Raw genomic sequence first — 21,892 nt, 5'->3', positions numbered from 1 at the left:
ATCTCTTAACTGCTGACCCATCTCTCCAGCCACAAGCAGCACATTTCTAACATGAAAATATACTGTTGAATTTACTTGATTCACTACCTTTATCTTAATGATCTAAGTCAGTGAACCTCAACTTGTGGGTCATGACCTTTATGGGGGTTGAATAACCCTTTCACAGGGGTCACATATCAGATATCCTGCATATCAGATGTTTAAATTGTGATTCATAACAACATGAAAATTAGAGTTATGAAGTAACAATGAAAGTAATTTTATGGTTGGGGGTCACCACAACATGAGGGACTGTATTAAAGTGGCACAGCATTAGGAAGGGTAAGAATCACTGCTTTAAGTAAAGAGTGGAATAGACAGATAGTTCAGTAGATCAGTTTCTATTCTTTGTGGAACTGCCACTCTGATTTCCAGAGTGGCTACACCAGATTGCACTCCCACCAACAGTGAATAAGCGTTCCTCTTTTTTCACATCTTCTCCAGCATTTGTTGTCTTTTGATTTATTTATGATAGCTGTTCTGACAGGAATGAGATGGCCTCTCAAAGTAGCTCTAATTTACATTTTCCTTATGGATAATCATCCAAACACTTGTAAATTGTTTATTAGCCATTTTATTTTCTCTTTTGAAAATTCTTTTAGATCTTATATTAGTCAGGGTTCTCTAGAGGAACAGAACTCATAGAATGAATGTTGTGTGTGTGTGTGTGTGTGTGTGTGTGTGTGTGTGTGTGTGTGTGTGAGAGAGAGAGAGAGAGGGGGGGGGCGAGGAGAGAGAGAATTAAAATGGCTTACAGGCTATGGTCAAGCTAATTCAACAATGGCTGTCTACCAATGGAAGGTCCAAGAATCCAGCAGTTGTTCAGTCCACATGGCTGGATGTCTCATCTGGTCTTCAGTATAGAGGAAAACTACAAAGAAGTAGGCTCTAATGCCAATGAAAGACTTGCTATCAAGAGCAAACAGGCAGAGAGAGTGTGTGTGTATGTGTTGTGGAATAATCTTTTTGTACACTGTGAAGATTTGTCATTCTGATTGGTTTAATAAAAAGCTGAACAGTCAATATCAAAGCAAAATTTCTGGCAGAGAGGATTCTGAGGAAAAAGAAGTTAGAGATGCCCGAAGACGCAGAGCAGGCAGGATGGGAAATACGTAGATGAGTTATTAAAGCTGCAGAAAGTAAATTAATAGAAAAGGATTCACTTAAGTGATAAGAACTAGTTAGAACCCTAAGCTATTGGCCAAGCTTTCATAATTAATAATAAGTCTCCATGTGGTTATTTGGGAGCTGGCTGGTGGGACAAAGACAGGCTTGCTATGAGAGAGATAAAGAACAAATTTCATTCTTCCATGTCCTTTATATAGGCTGCCAGCAGAAGATGTGACCCAGATTAAAAGTGTATCTTCCCACCTCAAACATCTGAATTAGAAATGGTTCTCTCCACTTCAAATGATTTAATTAAGCAAAAATTTCTCGCAGGCATGACCAGCAATTTTGGGGTTTTACATTTTAGAAGTAGTCATGTTGACAACCAAGAATAGCCATCACAAATCTATAGTCCATTTTTTATTGTTATTTGTTTTGTTGATTTTTTTTCAGTTATTTGTATATTCAAACTATTAACCAATATTTGGATATATGGCTAGTAAAGGTTTTCCCTAGTTCTGTAAGTATTATCTTTACTAGATTGGCCATTTCTTTTCCTGTGCAAAAGCTTTTTAGCTTTTTGGTTTCATGAGGTCACAAATGTCAATTGTTGGCCCCATTTCCAGAGTCAACAGAGTCCTAGCAAGAAAGTCTTACCTTGTCTTTTCTCTATTACTTAACTTCTCTTCTAGAAGTTTCACAGTTTTGGTTTCACATTGAGATCTTTTGCCCATTTGGGTTTTGTGTAGGTAAGAGATAAGGATCTAATTTCATTCTTCTACATGTGAATATTCAATTTTCTCAACACAATTCTCAAATGTGTAGTTTTGGTGTTTTCCTAGTTTCATTTTTGTTATTGTGATAAGTGCCTTCACAAAAAGCAACTCAGTGAAAAAAGGGATATCCTACTCTACAATTCCAGATTGGAGACCATAATTGTAAGGAACGAAAGGCAGGAAATTTGAACAGCTGGCCACATCACATACATAGTCAAGAGCAGAGAGAAATGAATCCATATATGCTCACTTGTTTACTTGTACACAGCTTTTTTTTCTCAACACTGCAGTTCAGAATCCCTGCCTAGAGAGTGGCACCACCCACCATGGGCTGGATCTTTCCATATCAATTAGCTTAAGTAAGACAATCCTTCACAGACATGCCCACAGGCCAGCTCATATAGACAGTCCCTCATTAAAACTCTCATCCTACCTAATTCTAGATTGTGTCAAGTTGACAAAGCTAACTATAATGGTGTCTTTTTCAAAAATCATGTGGCTGGTTTTGAATGGACTTACAAAGTGGTTATAGTTACATTATATGTAGACCTAAATATGGGTCTTCTATTTCATTGATTTGCATATCTGTTTCCTTGACAGTAGCATAATGGTTATTATTATTATATCTCTGTAACTTGAGAATAAGACAAGTGAGGGAGATAGAGGGGATTCAAGTAGGAAAGGAAGTCAAAATGTCCTTATTTGCATGTTCTATGCTTCTACATATAAAAGACCCTAAAGACTCCACTAGAAATTTCATACAGTTCATTAACACACTCAACAAAGCAGCAGAAGAAAAAAATTGACACACAAAAGGCAGTAATCTTCCTATTATCAAAAAAAAAAAAAAAGCATACTGAGAAAGAAATCAGGAAAACCATTCCATTCTTAATAGCCTCAGAAAGTATCCTAGAATAAATCTAACCAAGGAAATGGATGACTTTTTACAATGAAAACTTAAAGACATTGACAAAGGTTGTGTGTTTTGATATGATCTTTTAGCCAGCATGGCCAGACTTCTTCAGCAGAACCAAGTTATGCAGCTTGGCAGATTCCAAGGCTGGAGAACTAGGAGAGCACATCTCCTACCTGCCCACATGGACATCTGAATAGAGTCCTGAGTAGGGATGGTATTTGGGCTGGTCGGGAGGGTTCTGAGCAGTTGTAGCCAAGGGAAACAGTTCTCTTGTCCGGGTAGCCATGTAGGGTGGATGCCTGGAGAGGATACCTAGTTGGAGGGGATGAGTTGAGAGCAAAGCTGGGTCAGGTCTCTTACAATGGGGATGTTTTATGGACTGCATGCCACCTGAAAAGTCTACAGTGTGGTCACGATGGAGTCTCAGTGAAGGCAGGAAGGGTTTGGGTGGCCTAGGAGGAAAAAGGTGAAGACGGTGCCCCGTGATGAAGTTTGACACTGGCCCTTGGGAAGGTAGGTTGGGGGGGGCGGTGGTGGGGGGCGGTGGTTAGCAGCACGTGGGAGAGGAAGAGTTGAAATAACAATTTTTGAAAAAATAAAGCATTTGAAAATCAAATAAGCATTTTAAAAAGCCATGGTAACTCGTTAGAAAACAGTTATCCATATGTCTGAATATAAAACAAAATATGTCGATAACGAAGTTTAATATGGATGGTCTAATGCACCAATCCAAAGACAGATTAACAGGGGTGTGTGTGTGTCACATTTCTGGAACTGAAGCAGTGAGGAGACTGAAGAGGGAGGATCATGAGTTTGAGGCCACCTGGGGATACAGAAAAAAAAAAAACTAACAAAGAGGCTGTCAGAATTAATTACAAAAGAAGACTCAACTATGTTTTGTCTATATGAAACCCTGTTAAAGCAAACCTGATTGCTTACAGGTAAAGGATGATGGAAGCCATAGTACATTAACTCTAGCTACCAAGTGAGTCCCAGGAAAAGCGCAAAGCTACACAGAGAAAACCTGTCTTGAAAAACAAAAAAAAAAAAAAAAAAAAAAAAAAAAAAAAAAAAAAAAAAAGAAAAAAGAAAGAAAAGAAAGAAAGAAAAAAGAAAACTGTACTAGTTATATCAATTTTATTCAATACAGACTTCAAAACAAGGGAAATAATCAGGAACAAAACAGGAGGGGTAACTCATAATTTTAAAGGGGCAAATTCTTTAAGAAACCATAATAATCCTAGATGTGTACACTGAACAACTAAGTGTCAGAATGCATAAGATAAAATAGTATAATACTGAGTCATAAGTGTGAGAGAAAGAAGATCAATCTCCTATCACAGATGTGTAATTAAACATTCCTCTATCTATAATAAATAAATTAGCCAGAAAAAAAATTCAGAAAAAAATACAATTTCCTGAACAATAATAATATGTGTAGTCCTAACAGTAATAGGACAATGCATACTTCCCTAAGCTAACATGGAACATTCATGAGCACTGAACCCATTCCAGACCACATAGTAGAAAGTATAAAGGATATTTTAGGCTAGCAGTGCAAATAACCAAGAAATCCCAAGCCTAAAAGACAACTATGAACATTCCAAATTAAAAAAAAAACAACTAAATATCATATTTAAAATATTAAATGTTTAAATTAAATTAAAATTTAATCAAAGATTAAACATCAAGAATGATTAAAATATAGTGACGTAAATGAAGAAGAAAATACATCAAAGTTTATTGTCTGTAGCAAATGCAGCTTGAAGGGAAATGTATACAGCATTAAGTGCATATTACATTTAAAGAATAAATATAAAATACTCAAAATACATTTGCACTCAAAACACTAGAGAAGGAACAATTAAAGCCCAAAACAAGAAGAAAAAGTTATGGAAGAAATTAGTTAAATCAAAAACAGGAGAACAATAGAGATAATCGGTGTGAAGGTTAGCGTCTATTGTCAACTTAACAGAATCTAGAATCACTATGGCAGTGGGTCCTGGGCATGGCAGTGGGGATTATTTGGATTAGTAAATTGAGACTGGAATACCTATCCTATAATGGGCGGCACCAGCCCTGGGCTTGGAGTCCTACCAAGTAAAGGAGAAAGTGTGGTAAGTGTATCTATTCATGACGCTCTTCTTGCTGATTCTAGATACTATGTGATCATCTGCTTAGACTTCTGCTACCTTAAAATTCCTTCCACAGTGCACTGTACCCTAGAACTGTAAGCCAAAATAATCCCTTACTCCATCAAGTTACCTTTATCTGTGTGTTTTTATCACAACAGGAACTGTATTGACTTCACAGATTGTAAAAATACAGTCATTGCTACATAACTCTATACTCACATGTTTGAATGGTTAGATAAATCGACCAATTCTATGAAAGATACAGTTATTGAAATGTATACAAGACAAAAATAATTAACAGCCCTATACCCATAATCAAATCACCAGAGCCACATTACTTCACTAGTTAATTCTATCACATATTTAATAAAGGCATGTTGCCAATTTTATAGAATATCTTTCAGAAAATGGAAGTGCAGAGAACCCCTCATTTATTCTATGATGTCAGCTTTTTGCAAATACCAAAGTGAGATAAAGGCATTGCACAAATTGGGAGGACAGCAGCCTTACTATCTCCCATGTGTAGAGGTGAATGAATTCACAATGCTACGAGCCAGTTGAGTGCAACCACACATAAAAGCAGGTACAGAATGACCAAATAATACTTACATATATAACTATTTAAACCTCTAGAAATCCATGTAATCCATCACACTAAGGAATTAAAAATTGTGTGTTCTACAATTCACTGCAGGAAAAAAAAATTTGCTGAAATTTAATAATCATTTGAGATAAATGAAAAAAAAAACTTCCAGAAAAGTAGGGATTTCTCAGCTTAATAAGGAATATTACAAAACCCTACAGCCAAAATCATAGTTAGTGACATGAAACTGGATATTTCCTCCTAAAATTAGTAACAAGGCAAGGATATTCTATCTCATCATACCTATGCTATATTGTATCAGAAATTCTACTTAGTTCAGTATAGTAAGAAAAAAAAAGAAATGAAATAGATACTGACTTCTTTAGAAGAAAAAAAATACTGTATGTTTTGTGGATTCACAAAAAAAAAACAATCCCCAAATGGATAAGAAAGTGTAGCAAGGCCACAAGATACAGATTGATACATATGTCAACTACTTCCATATATCCAACACTGAGAAACAGAAACTTAAAAACATCATTTATAAATAGGAGATGGTGGCTTGTGGCTATAATCCCAACAATCAGGAAGCAGAAGCTTGGCAGTGTAAGAGATCAGCCTGAGCTGCAGAGGGATACTTACCTAGAAAGACAGCCAATGACTGGGAATGAAGTTCAGTAGCAGAACACTAGTCTGGCATGTGCAACATCCTTGATTTGATCTTTAAAATGAAAAAAAAAACATAGTAACACCAAAAATGATTTACACATAAATGTCACAAAATATATATATATATATATATATAAGAAATATATGCAGAAATTTACAAAACATTTCTGAAAGAGTTAAAATAGGTGTTAACAAGTGGGGGTGTATTTAATATACATGGATGGGAGGACTCAAAAGGTTGAATCTTATAAATTTAATGAACAATTTCACAGGAATATAAATAAATATCTAGAAAGCTATTTTTTTTTTTTTTTTTGGTTTTTCGAGACAGGTTTCTACGTGTAGCTTTGCACTCTCCTGAACTCCTTTGAGACAGGCTGCTCGAACTCACAGAGATCTACCTGCTCTGCCCCCGAGTGCTGGATAAAGTGTGCGCCACACGCAGCGAAAGCTATTTTATAGATATGTACAAACAAATTAAAGTTTTATGAAAAGGTGGAAGACTTGCAGTGGTCAATATAACACAGCCAAAGAGAACAAATTGAAGGAGAAATACTACTTGCCTGTGTGCTTTACTATTAGGCTATAGATATACTATTAGGCAGCGAGGTATAATTATCCATAGATTGATGAAGTGGAACAGAGAGCACAAGATAAGCCATTCTTGCATTTCCCACAGAAGCCAATAAAAAATGGATCACAAACTAAACATAAAACTGCAAAACTCTAGAGGAAAAAAGTAGAAGCAGATCTACATGACCTTGATTTGTGATACTTAGATACAAATAGCAAAGCATGGCACTTGAAAGAAAAACATCTTAAGCTGGACTTACTTAGAATTAAAGAATTAATATAGAACATAGGTTCTACAAAAGACAATAAAAATTGGAAAGATAAGCCTCAGACTAGCAGGAAAATATTTCAAAAACTCATCCCAGAACTTCTCTCCAAGTAGGCACAGGACATTAAAATTCAACCATAAGAGAATGACCCAATTCAAAACTGGAAAAAAATAGGAATGTCATAAAAAGATACAAAAGTGGAAGATATACAAATGCAAATGTACCCAACATTATTTTTCATCGGGAAGTTGAAAAGTGAAACAATAATCATATACCTTTTAGATGTTCCATGTGGTTACATGCGTCAGTAGCTCTTTTTTGTTGCTAAGTACTGTCCTCATTAATCTTGATTGGATAGAGAAACCTATAAGTTTAGAAAAGCATATTTACTGGTGTCTCTATGATAGTATTTTCAGAGAGGACTAACCAAAGGAGGAAGGCCCTTGTCCTCCTGTTCTATAGGCTGGGGGCCCAGATAGAATAAATGGGTGGTGGGAATGGGGGAGCAAAGGATGTAACATTCTCCCTGTTCCCTGATGCTATGGTGTGAGCTGCTGGGCCCTGCCCTCCCAACCACAATGAACTGAAACCTCTGAAAACGTGTGTGTGTGTGTGTGTGTGTGTGTGTGTGTGTGTGTGTGTGTGTGTGTGTTGTTGTTGTTGTTGTTGTTGTTTTTCAAACACTGGTGTAATTTATTTCTTCACTTAAGTAGTTTGTATGCTTGCTTAGAGAAGAAATCAGTTGACTAAAAAATAAAGACACAGTCATAAACTAAAGGTAGGAATACCACATTCTCCTTGAGATAGGAACTAAACTCTGTAGCACGAATTTTTAGAAGTCTTGTTAATAGAAAACTCGGGGCCAGGTATTGGGGTGAACGCTGAAAGATCAGAGAAACAGAACAAGCCACATCCAATCTCACCTTGCCAACTTCTCAGCCGATCCTGTCTCCTCAGACTGAAAGCCTCTGAGTCCTCATCCAAATGGATCTCAGCTGAACTGCTACTAAAAGCCAAAAGCTTAAAAAGGCTCTAGTTCAAGCTGGGCGGTGGCGGCGCACGCCTTTAATCCCAGCACTCGGGAGGCAGAGGCAGGCGGATCTTTGTGAGTTTGAGGCCAGCCTGGTCTACAGAGTGAGATCCAGGAAAGGTGCAAAGCTACACCGAGAAACCCTGTCTCGAAAAACCAAAAAAAAAAAAAAAAAAAAAAAAAAGCTCTAGTTCCTGGTCCTCATGCCTTTATATACTTTTCTGCTTCCTGCCATCACTTCCTGGGATTAAAGGTGAATACCACCATGCCTGGCTCAGTTTCCAGTGTGGCCTTGAAATCACAGAAATCTGATGGATCTCTGCCTCCAGAATGCTAGTATTAAAAGTGTATGTGCCACCATTTTCTAGCCTCTATGTCTATCTGGTGGCTGTTCTGTTCTTTGATCCCAGATAAGTTTATTAGGGTACACAATATATTGGGGGACACAATATCACCACAAAACTCCCTCTCAAATGGGAATCCTCCACTACCCTTGCTGGAATGCTTCTTCTTTATTTAAATTTTGGTTGTTCACCTCTAATCAGTAGGTGTGCATGTAAGACAACTAAAAGGCATTAGGACACCTACCATGACAAAGCTCTCAAGATGGAATAACTTGGAGAAGAAAAAAGCACTAGGAATCTTAAGACTAGAGTAAAGTTATACGCTAAAAAAAGAGGCAATGATTGTTGATGAGATTAGTGCCACGAAAGAGAAGCCTCTTGCTTTCTATTAGAAAGACAGAAAAGATGCCCTAAGAGTAAGAACCCACCCAGATAAATCTCTAATTTGTGGAAGTAAACAAAAACTGATGCTACCGAGGTCCAAGGGGACAAGGGTCAATCCCAAACTGACAGCTGAATGTGGTAGTGTCCTGATGGTACCAGCTTTGACTGCATGAAAGATGCAAGATTGAGAAAGTAATGGATTCTTCCTCTGTGATTTCAGGAAGCTTATAAGGCCAGGGAACATGAGGCAGCATTGGAGTTTCTCTGAGGAGACCCTTAGAGGCCACTGGACAAAGCTGTTAAGATGATGCCTGGGTTGTGTTAGAGACTCCCAAGATTTGGAGATGCCATGGGATAGCAGGCAAGAAGAACTGCACATAGAGAGTGAAACCAGCCAAAGGGAGCTGCAGGCTGCGGAACTACAGGTATGCAGCCATCTAAGGGCTTTGACCTGAAGCTCCTCCAGATACCAGACCGAGAGCTACAGGATCTGGTGCTTTCTCTGGTGTATTCAGCCTTGCTTCTGTCTGCTCTTCCCTCACTGTGCCTTCGTTCCTCCTTTTAGGAATGGGAAAGTGTATCCTGTAGCATTGTATGTTGGAATTATGTAATTTGTTTTTGTATTCTACAGGGAGTCAATTAAGAGATTCCCTTGGGTCTTAGAAAATAATTTGAACTTTTGAACAGTGGTAAGACTATTAAAGGTGATGAGGACTTTTGATATTGGACTAAACACCTTTTGCATTATGATACGGCCATGAGTGTATGAGAGCTATAGGCAGAATGTGGTGCTTTGATTGAGAAACGTCCCCCATCAGTGCTGTGATGGAACCTTTTGGAGGTGGAGCCTTGCTGGAGGAAAAGTCACTGGGAGCGGACTTGGAGGGTTTATAACTTTGATGCACTTCCTGTCCTTTCTCTCTGCTTCCTATATGTGGATTGAAATGTAATCATCTAGCTTCCTGACTAACATGACATGCCTTCTCTGTCATTATGGGATCTGGCTCTCTATAATCATAAGCCCCAATTTTTCACTCCTTAGGTTGCTTTTGGAAAGCAACAGAAAAATAACTAATACAATGGCCCTCTCTTTTCTGTAAGAAGGGCTGATGTAATCATCCTTTTCTAATAAGGGAAAAATCATCGCTTATTTGATTCAAACTTATGAAACACCTTGTGGATTCTCCCTCTTCCATTTCCTGAGCAAACAGGCACTCCCAGATTGTACTACATCACTGACTTACTTTGTTAGGAATATGGCCTGCCAGAACCCTATTCTTAAAATGATTATAATAAATCATCTGCTCCTAACTATAGATATGACTTATCCACCAACTCCAAGTCAGCCAGAATCTCAAAAAAATGATTCAACACCTTACACAAGAATCTTACTGGGAGACTGGGTCCCTCCAACCAGAAATTGATCAGAAGTCACCGTTTGTACTCAGGGATACCATAATTAGAAAGAGTGCAGAGACCTTGCCTTGGAGGAGGTGGGAATGGGGGGTGGGTTGGGGAGGAAAGCTGGTCGTGGGAGGAGGGAGGGGAATCTGAGGTTGATATGTAAAATGAATAGAAAATCTCTTAATAAAAAAAAGAAAGAGTACAGAGGTTATGGGGGATCTCACAAAGACAAACGACCACAAAGAAGTCCCTGCAAAGTCTACCATAGGTGGATGCTGAACATGTCCAGCATCCAAAGGATATACTCCCAGGAATCTACATCATGCTCACCCCTCTCCAGGAGACACTCTTTTGGTGGAATCAGGTCAATAGCTCTCCGTGTTTGTTCTTCTCTCCTCCCTGTTGTAGGTTATCATTGAAAAGTCTTCTTTTCTACCAGACTTCCCTTGGGTATTTTACACATTGGCAAATGTTTAACTCACACAACCCCAGGAAAAGGCATATTATATTTTACTGTAACACTGCTTAGCCCCATAACAGCTTGGGGATGGAGAGAGATGGCTCCCAAATGGCAGATTTAACCACAGTACTATTTTTTTTCAGCTACACCTTTTCTTTAGAAAAAAAAGTTTGAAATTCTTTAAGTACAAGCCCTTATGGGCCTCTACCAAGATCCTTCCATTTACCAAGAAATCAGAGAAACCTGCAAAGAAGGAAACTCCAATCCTGGCCGGATGTTTTGGATTTTGGAGGACCCATTCCTTGGGAACTTGAATGTCTAATTTCGGGCCTTCCTTACCATCCTACCCTAATGTTTGATCAACCGTCATAATAAGAAAATCAGAAGAAAGCATCTAAGAAGTATAGCAGTGACTTCCCCGCTTTGTTGTCACATGTTCAGTTGATATTTCCACCAATCTCTCTCTCTCTCTCTCTCTCTCTCTCTCTCTCTCTCTCTCTCTCTCTCTCTGTCTCTCTCCTCCGTGTGTGTGTGTGTGTGGTGTGTGTGTGTGTGTGTGTGGTGTGTGTACACAAACATAAACCATCTTGGGGACTAACTCCATTGAAGAAGCAGGTGCTTGCATAGTCTCTTTTAATCAATCCTAGTCAGAAAACTAAAAGGAGCCACTTGAATGGGGAATGCCTTAAGTGAATGGGATAATGGAACATTAAAGTGATATGAAAGTAGAGAGAGGGTATGCTGGGAGTGGAAGTTTAAGCAGAATGGGATGGGGGATAACATTAATAAAAAGGAAGGTTCTTTGAAAAACCCATATGGAGCCTACTACTTTATAATGTCTTAGTTACTTTTATGTTGCTGTGAAGAGGCCATGACCAAGGAAATCTAGAGAAGAAAGAGTTTATTAGGGCTCAATAGTTTCAGGAGGTCCATGATCATCATAGAGGGGGACATGGCAGCATGCAGGCAGGCATGATGCTGGAGCAGTAGCTGAGAGCTCATATCCTTATCTGAAGAGAGAGAGAGAGAGAGAGAGAGAGAGAGAGAGAGAGAGAGAGAGAGAGAGAGAGAGAGAAACTGACTTACTCTAGGAATGGCATGGGCTTTTGAAACCTCAAAAAGCCCACTCCCAGTGACACATCTCCAAAAGGGCTACACCTCCTAATCCTTTCCAAACAGTTCCACCAACTGAGGGCCAAATATTCAAACACATGAACCTGGGGGCAGGGGTGGGGATTTACTCATTCAAACTACTACAATAAGCTAGTTAAATGTTTATGTAAAAAAAACTAACTAACAAAGAGTTAGAAGGAGGTATCCTCAATGGCTAGACAATGTGATTCTTAAAACCCAATAGTTATTAAAAACAAACAAACAAAATTCCAGTGCAGGGTGTAAGATATCTCTTTACTGGTTGTTGCTTAGAGAAACCCTGAAGACACCCACAACAGTTATCATCAGATCAAGCTGATAAGATCCTGCTGGTGAAAACACCACACACCTTTCTTACCAGACATAGGAGAATCAAAGGGGAACTGAGCTGGAAGTGTCCTATGTAACAGGAACAGTGAGGGAGTGAAGAGAAAACAGACACACATACAGATAAGCCTGGGTGGGGTGGGCTCTTTTCCCTCTGGTAGAGTGGTATCAACTACTCAACAACTTGGAACCTCAGTGTGCTTTTTCATGTACAGAACTGGAGGAGGGGGCAGCTAGTCTTGGTAGGCAGTCTCTGTAGGCAAGACATCTCCGGTTGTAGCCATCCCCAAGGAAGAAGGTGTCATTGCCAGTTTTTGCACACACTGCCAACATTCTCATCCAAACCAGAGGAAGGCTTTGCCATCACTCTGAGCCTCACTGTCAGGGGCCGGAGGAAGGCTTTGTCAAGTCCTTTGGGTCTGAGACATGGGGCTCCTTAACATGGCGGTGCCATGTCAAACAATACACATTCACTTGGAACTTCATCCACTCTTTACACAGCTACTCAGAGGTTCCTTTGTTCCCCATACCCAACTAATTTAACTATAGTTAAAGATCATTTAAAATCTTTAAGTTCAAACTTCAATAGTCTGAGGTGAAAGTGATGCCTGATTCTTTGTTTACAAAAATGTTTTCTTGAATATTGGTCTGCTTAGAAACATTTGCCTAAAGCCAACTCACAGAATAAGGATTTTATGCTTTATCATTTCACAGAACCCATGGAGGTTTGGTGACTAGACCTTATACAAATGTTAAGTTTGTGTCTTTTCCCTTTGGGGCAAAGTTTTTTTTTTTTTGCTTTCAGATCGTCCCCATATTAGCAGTAGGAGGGATTCTATGAAAAGAATTGCTCCCACTTGGGGCACTCCCAGATAAATTACAAAGATTTTAACACAGTTGTAAAATTTTGCATATTATGCTATGGTTCAACTCTCCATATGATCTTCAATTGCTTGATTGGTGATTCAACAAACCAACTATAACAACTCTCAAAATTGACTAAACTTATCAATTTCTTTAGCCAAAGATATCCCCATTAATTCTTCTAAATCAAAGATCCATACTTGTTTTTTGCACATTCATTATTTTCTCATAAAAGAATTTCTAGCATTCTATACAAAACTAAAAAAAATATATAAACTATTTTTGTTAAAGAGAAACCTACTATTATAAGGGATTTTAAACATGATAGCTAAAATTCAGAATTAGTTACAGGGTATTTCCACAGTAAGCTCCCAAGAGGAAGGAAAAAACAGCTAAATTTGGGTGATTTCATCAATTGAGAAAAACATCATATAAAGGAGTCTCCTCAGCCTGGAAGAAAAGGAGTCTACTGGGTACTTCTAAGCACTTGCTATTCTATAACACTTCAGGAGATAAACTCTTAGTTTCCTATTTCTTACCCCAGATTTATTACAGCATCTTCATGGACTTCAGAAACACAGGATGACACATCTTCAACTATAGTGCCAGTTGGTTACCCTCAAGTAACTAAATTCCAAACCTGTTGTGGAATATTAGTTTAAGATGTGTTACATTCATTTATGCTGTGAAATATTTGTTTAGTGATGCAAAGATGTGTTTCATTTTTTTAATGTTGCATTTGTTTAACTCTGTAAAGCTGTGTTACTTTGCCTGCCTAAAACACCTCATTGGTCTAATAAAGTGCTAAATGGCCAGTAGCTAAGTAGGAGAGAGGATAGGTAGGGCTGGCATACTGAAAGAATAAATAGGGGGAGAAATCTAGGGAAGGGAGAGAGGAATGAGAAGAGAAGGAGAGGAGGACACCAGGGGCCAGCTACCCAGTGACACAGCCCGCCATGGAGTACAAAGGAAAAAAAGATGTATAGAATAATAATAAAAAATAAGGTTAAAAGCCCATAGGCAAAACATAGTTTAAAAAAAAAAACTGGATAATTTAAGTTAGAAAAGCTGGCTAGAAACAAGTCAAGCTAAGGCCGGGCATTCATAAGTAAGAATAAGTCTCCATGTATTTATTTGGGAACTGGATGGTAGCCCCCGCAAAGAATAAAACAAAACAAAACAAAACAAAACAGGCCCAACCTGGACCCCATCCCTGGGCACCAGCCACTCCGGGAAGACCTGCCCAACTTGGCCCCAGGTTCTGGCCACCTGGCAGGTCCCCTTCTAGCCCCACCGGGAGGGATCCCCTTTTCCAAGCCCCCCGGCACCCCCTGCAATCTCCACGCCCTGCCTCCACGCCCATCTGTCCGAAACCCCAGCCACTTCCTGAGACTTAGAGACCGGCCCCCAGCTCCCATCCTGCCCTGACTTCCCTTCTGGACCAGAGACTTCCGGTCCAGATAAGAGCTTCCATCCTGCCCCGGAGTTCCCATTTGGACAAGAGAGAGAGACTTCCTGAATCTGTCAGCTCTTTCTGAACCAAGTACACTGATAAGACCAAGAAGGAACCACAAGGAAATGGGCAGACGTCAAGGCAGAAGTACATACAACAAAATGAAGAGCAACACAGCATCACCAGAACCTAGCCCGCCTCCAACATCTAGACCTGAACATCAAAAATTGGAAGAAGCAGAAGAAAATAGCCTTATGAGTAACATCATGAAGAAGGTAGAGGCTTGTGTAGAGGAAAAGACAAAAAAATGGGAAGAACACTGTAAACAACTAGAGGAAAGGGCAAACAAATTAGAAGAAAACAATAAAGTCCTAGAAGAAAACAATAAAGTCCTGGAAGAAAACAATAATGTACTAGAAGAAAACAATAAAGTACTGAAAGAAAATCATGAAAAAGCAATGAAACAAATAAAGGAAACAGTCCAAGACCTGAAAAGGGAAATTGAAAAAATAAAGAAGACACAAACAGAGGGAATTCTGGAAATAGAAAACCTGAGTAAAAGATCGGGAACTTCAGATGCAAGTATAACCAACAGAATGCAAGAGATGGAAGAGAGGATCTCTGGCATTGAAGATAGAGTAGAAGAAATAGTTTCATCAGTCAAAGGAAACACTAAAGCCAACAAAGTCATGAACCAAAATGTCCAAGAAATTTGGGACACCATAAAAAGACCAAACCTACGAATTATAGGGATAGAAGAAGGTGAAGAATACCAACTCAAAGGCACAGAAAATATATTCAACAAAATTATAGAAGAAAACTTTCCCAACTTAAAGAAGGAAATGCCTATGAAGATACAAGAAGCCTATAGAACACCAAACAGACTAGACCCCCCAAAAAAGTCCCCTCGACACATAATAATTAAACAACTAAATGTACAGAATAAAGAAAGAATATTAAGAGCAGCCAAGGAAAAAGGCCAAGTGACCTATTAAGGTAAACCCATCAGAATAACACCTGATTTCTCAATGGAGACTTTGAAAGCCAGAAGGACCTGGACAGATGTAATGCAGATACTAAGAGACCATGGATGTCAGTCCAGACTAATATACCAAGCAAAACTTTCAATCATCATAGATGGAAGGAACAAGACATTCCAAGACAAAGCCAGATTTAAACAATACCTATCCACAAACCCAGCCCTACAGAAAGCACTAGAAGAAAAATTCCAACTGAAGGAAGTCAGATACACACTCGAAAACACAGGCAATAGATAAAGCCACAACAGTAAACCCCAAAGAAGAGAAGTACACACACACTACCACCAAAATAACAGGGATGAACAATCACTGGTCATTAATATCCCTTAATATCAACGGACTTAATTCACCTCTAAAAAGACATAGGCTTACAGAATGGATATGAAAGCAGGACCCATCTTTCTGCTGCATACAAGGAACACATCTCAAATTCAAAGACAGACACTACCTAAGAATAAAAGGCTGGGAAAAGACTTTCCAATCAAATGGTCTTAAGAAACAAGCGGGTGTAGCCATCCTGATATCCAACAAAATAGACTTCAAACTAAAATCAATCAAAAGAGATCAAGGAGGGCATTACATCCTCATCACAGGAAAGATCCACCAAGATGTAGTTTCAATTCTGAACATTTATGCCCCAAACACAAGGGTACCCACATATGTAAAAGAAACATTACTAAAGCTTAAACCACATATAAAACCCCACACATTAATAGTGGGAGATCTGAACACCCCACTTTCACCACTGGACAGATTTCCCAAATCAAAACTTAACAGAGAAATAAAGGACTTACCTGATGTCATGACCCAATTGGACCTAATAGATATCTACAGAACATTCCATCCTAACAAGAAAGAATATACCTTCTTCTCAGCACCCCATGGAACTTTCTCTAAAATCGACCACATACTTGGCCACAAAGCAAATCTCAACAGATACAAAACAATTGGAATAACCTCCTGTGTTCTATCAGACCACCATGGTTTAAAGTTAGATTTCAACAACAACAAAAACTTACAGAAAACCTACAATCTCATGGAAACTGAATAATGCTCAACTGAATCAACAATGGGTTAAGGAAGAAATAAAGAAAGAAATTAAAGACTTCCTGGAGATCAATGAAAATGAAGACACCACATACCCAAACTTATGGGACACTATGAAAGCAGTGCTAAGAGGGAAATTCATAGCACTAAATGCCCACATAAAGAAGTTGGAGAAATCCCACACTAGTGACTTAACAGCACACCTGAAAGCTCTAGAACAAGAAGAAGCAAAGTCTCCCAGGAAGAATAGACGCCAGGAAATTATCAAAGTGAGAGGTGAAATTAATAAATTAGAAACTAAGAGAATAATAAAAAAAAGGAAACAAAGAGTTGGTTCTTTGAGAAAACCAACAAGATAGACAAGCCCTTATCCAAACTAACCAAAAGACAGAGAGAGAGAGAATCCAAATCAACAAAATCAGAAATGAAAAGGGGCACATAACAACAGACATTGAGGAAATCCAGAGAATCATCAGGTCATATTTCAAAAACCTCTACTCCACAAAACTGGAAAACCTAAAAGACATGGACAATTTTCTGGATAGGTACTACATACCTAAGTTAAATCAAGACGAGATAAACTATTTAAATAGTCCAATAACCCCTAAGGAAATAGAAACAGTCATTAAAAGTCTCCCAACCAAAAAAAGCCCAGGGCCAGATGGTTTCAGCGCAGAATTCTACCAGATCTTCAAAGAAGAGTTAATACCAATACTCTCTAAATTGTTCCACATAATAGAAACAGAAGGAACATTACCAAACTCCTTCTATGAGGCTACAATTACCCTGATTCCTAAACCGAACAAGGATGCAACAAAGAAAGAGAACTACAGACTGATCTCCCTCATGAACATTGATGCAAAAATACTCAATAAAATACTGGCAAACAGACTCCAAGAACATATCAGAACAACTATCCACCATGATCAAGTAGGCTTCATCCCAGGGATGCAAGGGTGGTTCAACATACGAAAGTCCATCAATGTAATACACCATATAAACAACCTCAAAGAAAAAAACCACATGATCATCTCACTAGATGCAGAAAAGGCATTTGACAAAATCCAACACCCCTTCATGATAAAAGTTTTGGAGCGATCAGGAATACAGGGAACATACCTAAACATAATAAAGGCAATTTACAGCAAGCCAACAGCCAACATCAAATTAAATGGAGAGAAACTCAAAGCAATTCCACTAAAATCAGGAACGAGGCAAGGCTGTCCACTCTCCCCATACTTATTCAATACAGTACTTGAATGGAATCGAATTGAAGACCCTGACATTAACCCACACACCTATGAACATATAATTTTTGACAAAGAAGCCAAAAGTGTACAATGGAAAAAAGAAAGCATCTTCAACAAATGGTGCTGGCATAACTGGATATCAACGTGTAGAAGGCTGCAAGTAGATCCATATCTGTCATCGTGCACAAAACTTAAGTCCAAGTGGATCAAGGACCTCAACATAAATCCAGGTACTCTGAACCTGCTAGAAGAGAAAGTAGGAAGTAGTCTTGAACGCATTGGCATAGGAGATCACTTCCTAAATATAACACCAGTAGCACAGACACTGAGAGAAACAATCAATCAATGGGACCTCTTGAAACTGAGAAGCTTTTGTAGAGCAAAGGCAATGTGACAGCCTACAGAATGGAAAAAGATCTTCACCAACCCCACATGTGACAGAGGACTGATATCCAGAATATATAAGGAACTCAAGAAATTAGACATCAAAACGACCAACAGTCCAATTGAGAAATGGGCTTTAGAACTAAACAGAGAATTCTCAACAGAGGAAACCCAAATGGCTGAAAGACATTTAAGGGAAATGCAAATCAAAACAACTCTGAGATACCACCTTACGCCTGTCAGAGTGGCTAAGATCAAAAACACTGAAGACACTTTATGCTGGAGAGGATGTGGAACTCGGGGAACTCTCCTCCACTGCTGGTGGGAATGCAAGCTTGTACAACCACTTTGGAAATCAATATGGTGCTTTCTTAGAAAATTGGGAATCAATCTCCCCCAAGATCCAGCTATACCACTCTTGGGCATATACCCAAGAAATGCTCAATCATACCACAAGAGCACTTGCTCAGCTATGTCATATCAGCATTGTTTGTAATAGCCAAAACCTGGAAACAACCTAGTTGCCCTTCAACTGAAGAATGGATAAATAAATTGTGGCACATATACACAATGGAATACTACTCAGCAGAGAAAAACAATGACATCATGAGGTTTGCAGGCAAATGGATGGATCTAGAAAAAATCATCCTGAGTGAGGCAAACCAGACTCAGAAAGACAAATATGGTATGTACTCACTCATAGGAGGATGCTAGACGTGGAACAAGGATGACTGGACTGCTACTCACATCACCAGTGAGGCTACCTTGAAAACGGGACCCCAAGAAAGCCACAGATAAATGGCTGAGATCTACATAAACAACCTGGACATGAGTGGGAGCAATGAAGGGCGAGGGTCAAGGGAAAGAGAGTGGGAGATCCTAGCTGGATCAAGAAAAGAGAGGGAGAACAAGGAATAGGAGACCATGGTAAATGAAGACCACATGAGAAAAGGAAGAAACAAAGAGCTAAAGAAATCCACAAAGATACCCCCACAAAAGACTGCTGGCAATGGTCGAGAGACAGCCGGGACTGACCTACTCTGGTGATGGGATGGCCCAACACCCTAATAGTTGTGCCATAAACCCATCCAAGGACTGAGGAATCTGGATGCAGACATCCATGGTTAGGCCCCGGGTGGAACCCTGGGAGTCTAATTAGTGAGAAAGAGGAGGGTTTATATGAGCGAGAATTGTTGAAACCAAGGTTGGATAAACCACAGGGACAAATAACCAAATGAATGGAAACACATGAACTATGAACCAAAGGCTGAGGGGCCCCCAACTGGATCAGGCCCTCTGAATAGGTGAGACAGTCGATTGGCTTGATCTGTTTGGGAGGCATCTAGGCAGTGGTACCAGGTCCTGGGCTCCTTGCATGAGTTAGCTGTTTGAAACCTGGGACTTATGCAGGGACGCTTGGCTCAATCTGGGAGGAGGGGACTGGACCTGCCTGGACTGAGTCTATCAGGTCCATCCCAGTCCTCAGGGGAGACCTTGATCTGGAGAAGGTGGTAATGGGGGGTGTGCTGGGGGAAGGGGAGGGGGGCAGGAAGGGAGAGAAGAAGGGAATCTGTGGCTATTATATAGAACTGAATAGTATTGTAAAATTAAAAAAAAATAAAATATAAAAAAACCCCAAAATCCAACTACACCAATCTCTCTAACAGTAGTTCTAAATCTTGTGTTTTATACTTCTTATATACTTTTATAATTGATATTTTGAAAATATTTGGAGTTCTCTTTGATATGACCCTAATGATAAAATAATGCCAATTTTTTCCTTAGTGAAGCTATTGTGTTGTTATTAATTGGGTTCCATTATACGTGTTCACCTACCCAAACCTTCAACTTTATTTTACTCTAAGACTTCTATGTAAAAAATTCTCTAGACATGGCGGGGCTAAACGTAGTTGATATGACTAAGCAGTACTGATTCTCACAGAGGTCTGTGGGTTATTTCATATGCCTTCTTCATCTGTTCCATTCTTGATTATTTTAACTATAGGTATAATATTTCAAGTATGTGCCACATATAAATAATTATTAGATATAGAAGACCAAATAAAGGAAAAACAGACCCTGCTCATGAAGGAATGTAGATTTGATATTATCCAAGGATTTATTCCTTAATGGCTTTGTCAACTGTTTGTCTATCCCAAGGACTTCCTTTCTGCCTACTCAGCTGATCTAGGAATGAGCTTCCTTGTTCAATGGGACCTAAGATAACATTTGGCCTTTTCAAGGGAAAAACGTGATGCTTGGTCAATTTATTAGTTACTTTTCTCTTGCTGTGGTAGAAATACCATGACCTAAAGCAACTTTAAAGAAGAGGAGGTTTCTTTTAGCATATGGTTCCTGAGGGATTGAATCCATCACTGTGGGGAAGATGTGGCAATGGGGCAGAGTAAGCATGGCAGCAGAAGCGGGAAGCTGCCTAGTCCCGTTTTCATCCACATGCAAGAGGTGGGGGAAGAGGGGGAAGCTGGAAGGAAAAGGGAAGGGCGGGGACATAAATCCTCCAAGTGAGCCATCGGTGACACGCTTCCTCAGCAAGGCACCACCCACCTCCTAAAGGTTCCCTACCATCTCTAAACCACCACAAACTGGTGACCAAGTGTCAAATCCATGAACTTATACAGGACATTTCCCGTGCAAACTACCAGAGCCAAGAAGGAAAACTTTGAACTGAAGTTCCAAGAATCAAATAGCACGTGTATGTTAAGACAAATCTGGGAAAATCCAACACAATAGAAAACATATCCTTTCAACCTCAAAGTCCTGGGCATTGTAGTACCCTTTCCTATAAGGATACTTATCCTCTCCCTGATTCTTTGGTTCACTCTTAGCCTTCCTCTTCTCCATAATTATACAGTTTATGTCTTCAGAACCCAACAACTCCAATTGCAAATGATGCTCCATCAACAGCTGCCGCCAGGATTGACAAAACAGGCAAAGGGAGTTATCTGTTTGTCCCTGGACCAGCAGCCTGAGAAATTTTCTGGGCGTTCACTAGTGGAGGCTCGGAAGATATAACAGCGTTAACTACAGAATCGACTAGAGGATTTTGCCCTATTCAGCTTTAGACCCCTACACAGCACAAAGCAGTTCAAAGACTCATCTTCAACTCCCCTGGTAAATTACGGAGAAAAGTCTCTCAGGGAAGTTGAGGATATAAGCATAGTGCATAGCTTAGCAATGTGGAACTTCGTTTGGTTACGCACATCCTTCTCCTAAGAATGCACTGTTAGCAACCTAGAACACTCACCTGCATGGAGCACATCCTTCTCCTAAGAATGCAGCTGTTAGCAACCTAGAACACTCACCTGCATGGAGCAGTATCCACAACCCACTGTAAACAAGGGAATAGGTTTTTCCTTCCAGTAAAGACCGTTAGACACTGACAGTTTCTCTTCAGTCATATTCCAGTTATACTAGGGTATAAGAATGGGGTCCCCCTGATCCAGCCTGAACTAGTTTTCGTGCGCATGCACGATAAAGAAACTGTGCTCTCAGTGAACTTTTAGGAAGAATACACTACTTAACCATCGTATGACTATGCATAGTTGGGTGTGCATATGATTAAAATCAAACACATTATAGGAAAGGACTTGCATAGCGACAAACGGCTTACATAATCCGCTCTGTCAATCAAAACAGAGAACCACTGACGCTACATCCTTTAGCAA

Source organism: Peromyscus leucopus, chromosome 1, assembly GCF_004664715.2.
Source record: "Peromyscus leucopus breed LL Stock chromosome 1, UCI_PerLeu_2.1, whole genome shotgun sequence".
NCBI lineage: Eukaryota > Metazoa > Chordata > Mammalia > Rodentia > Cricetidae > Peromyscus > Peromyscus leucopus.
Note: the sequence above shows the minus strand (reverse complement) of the source record.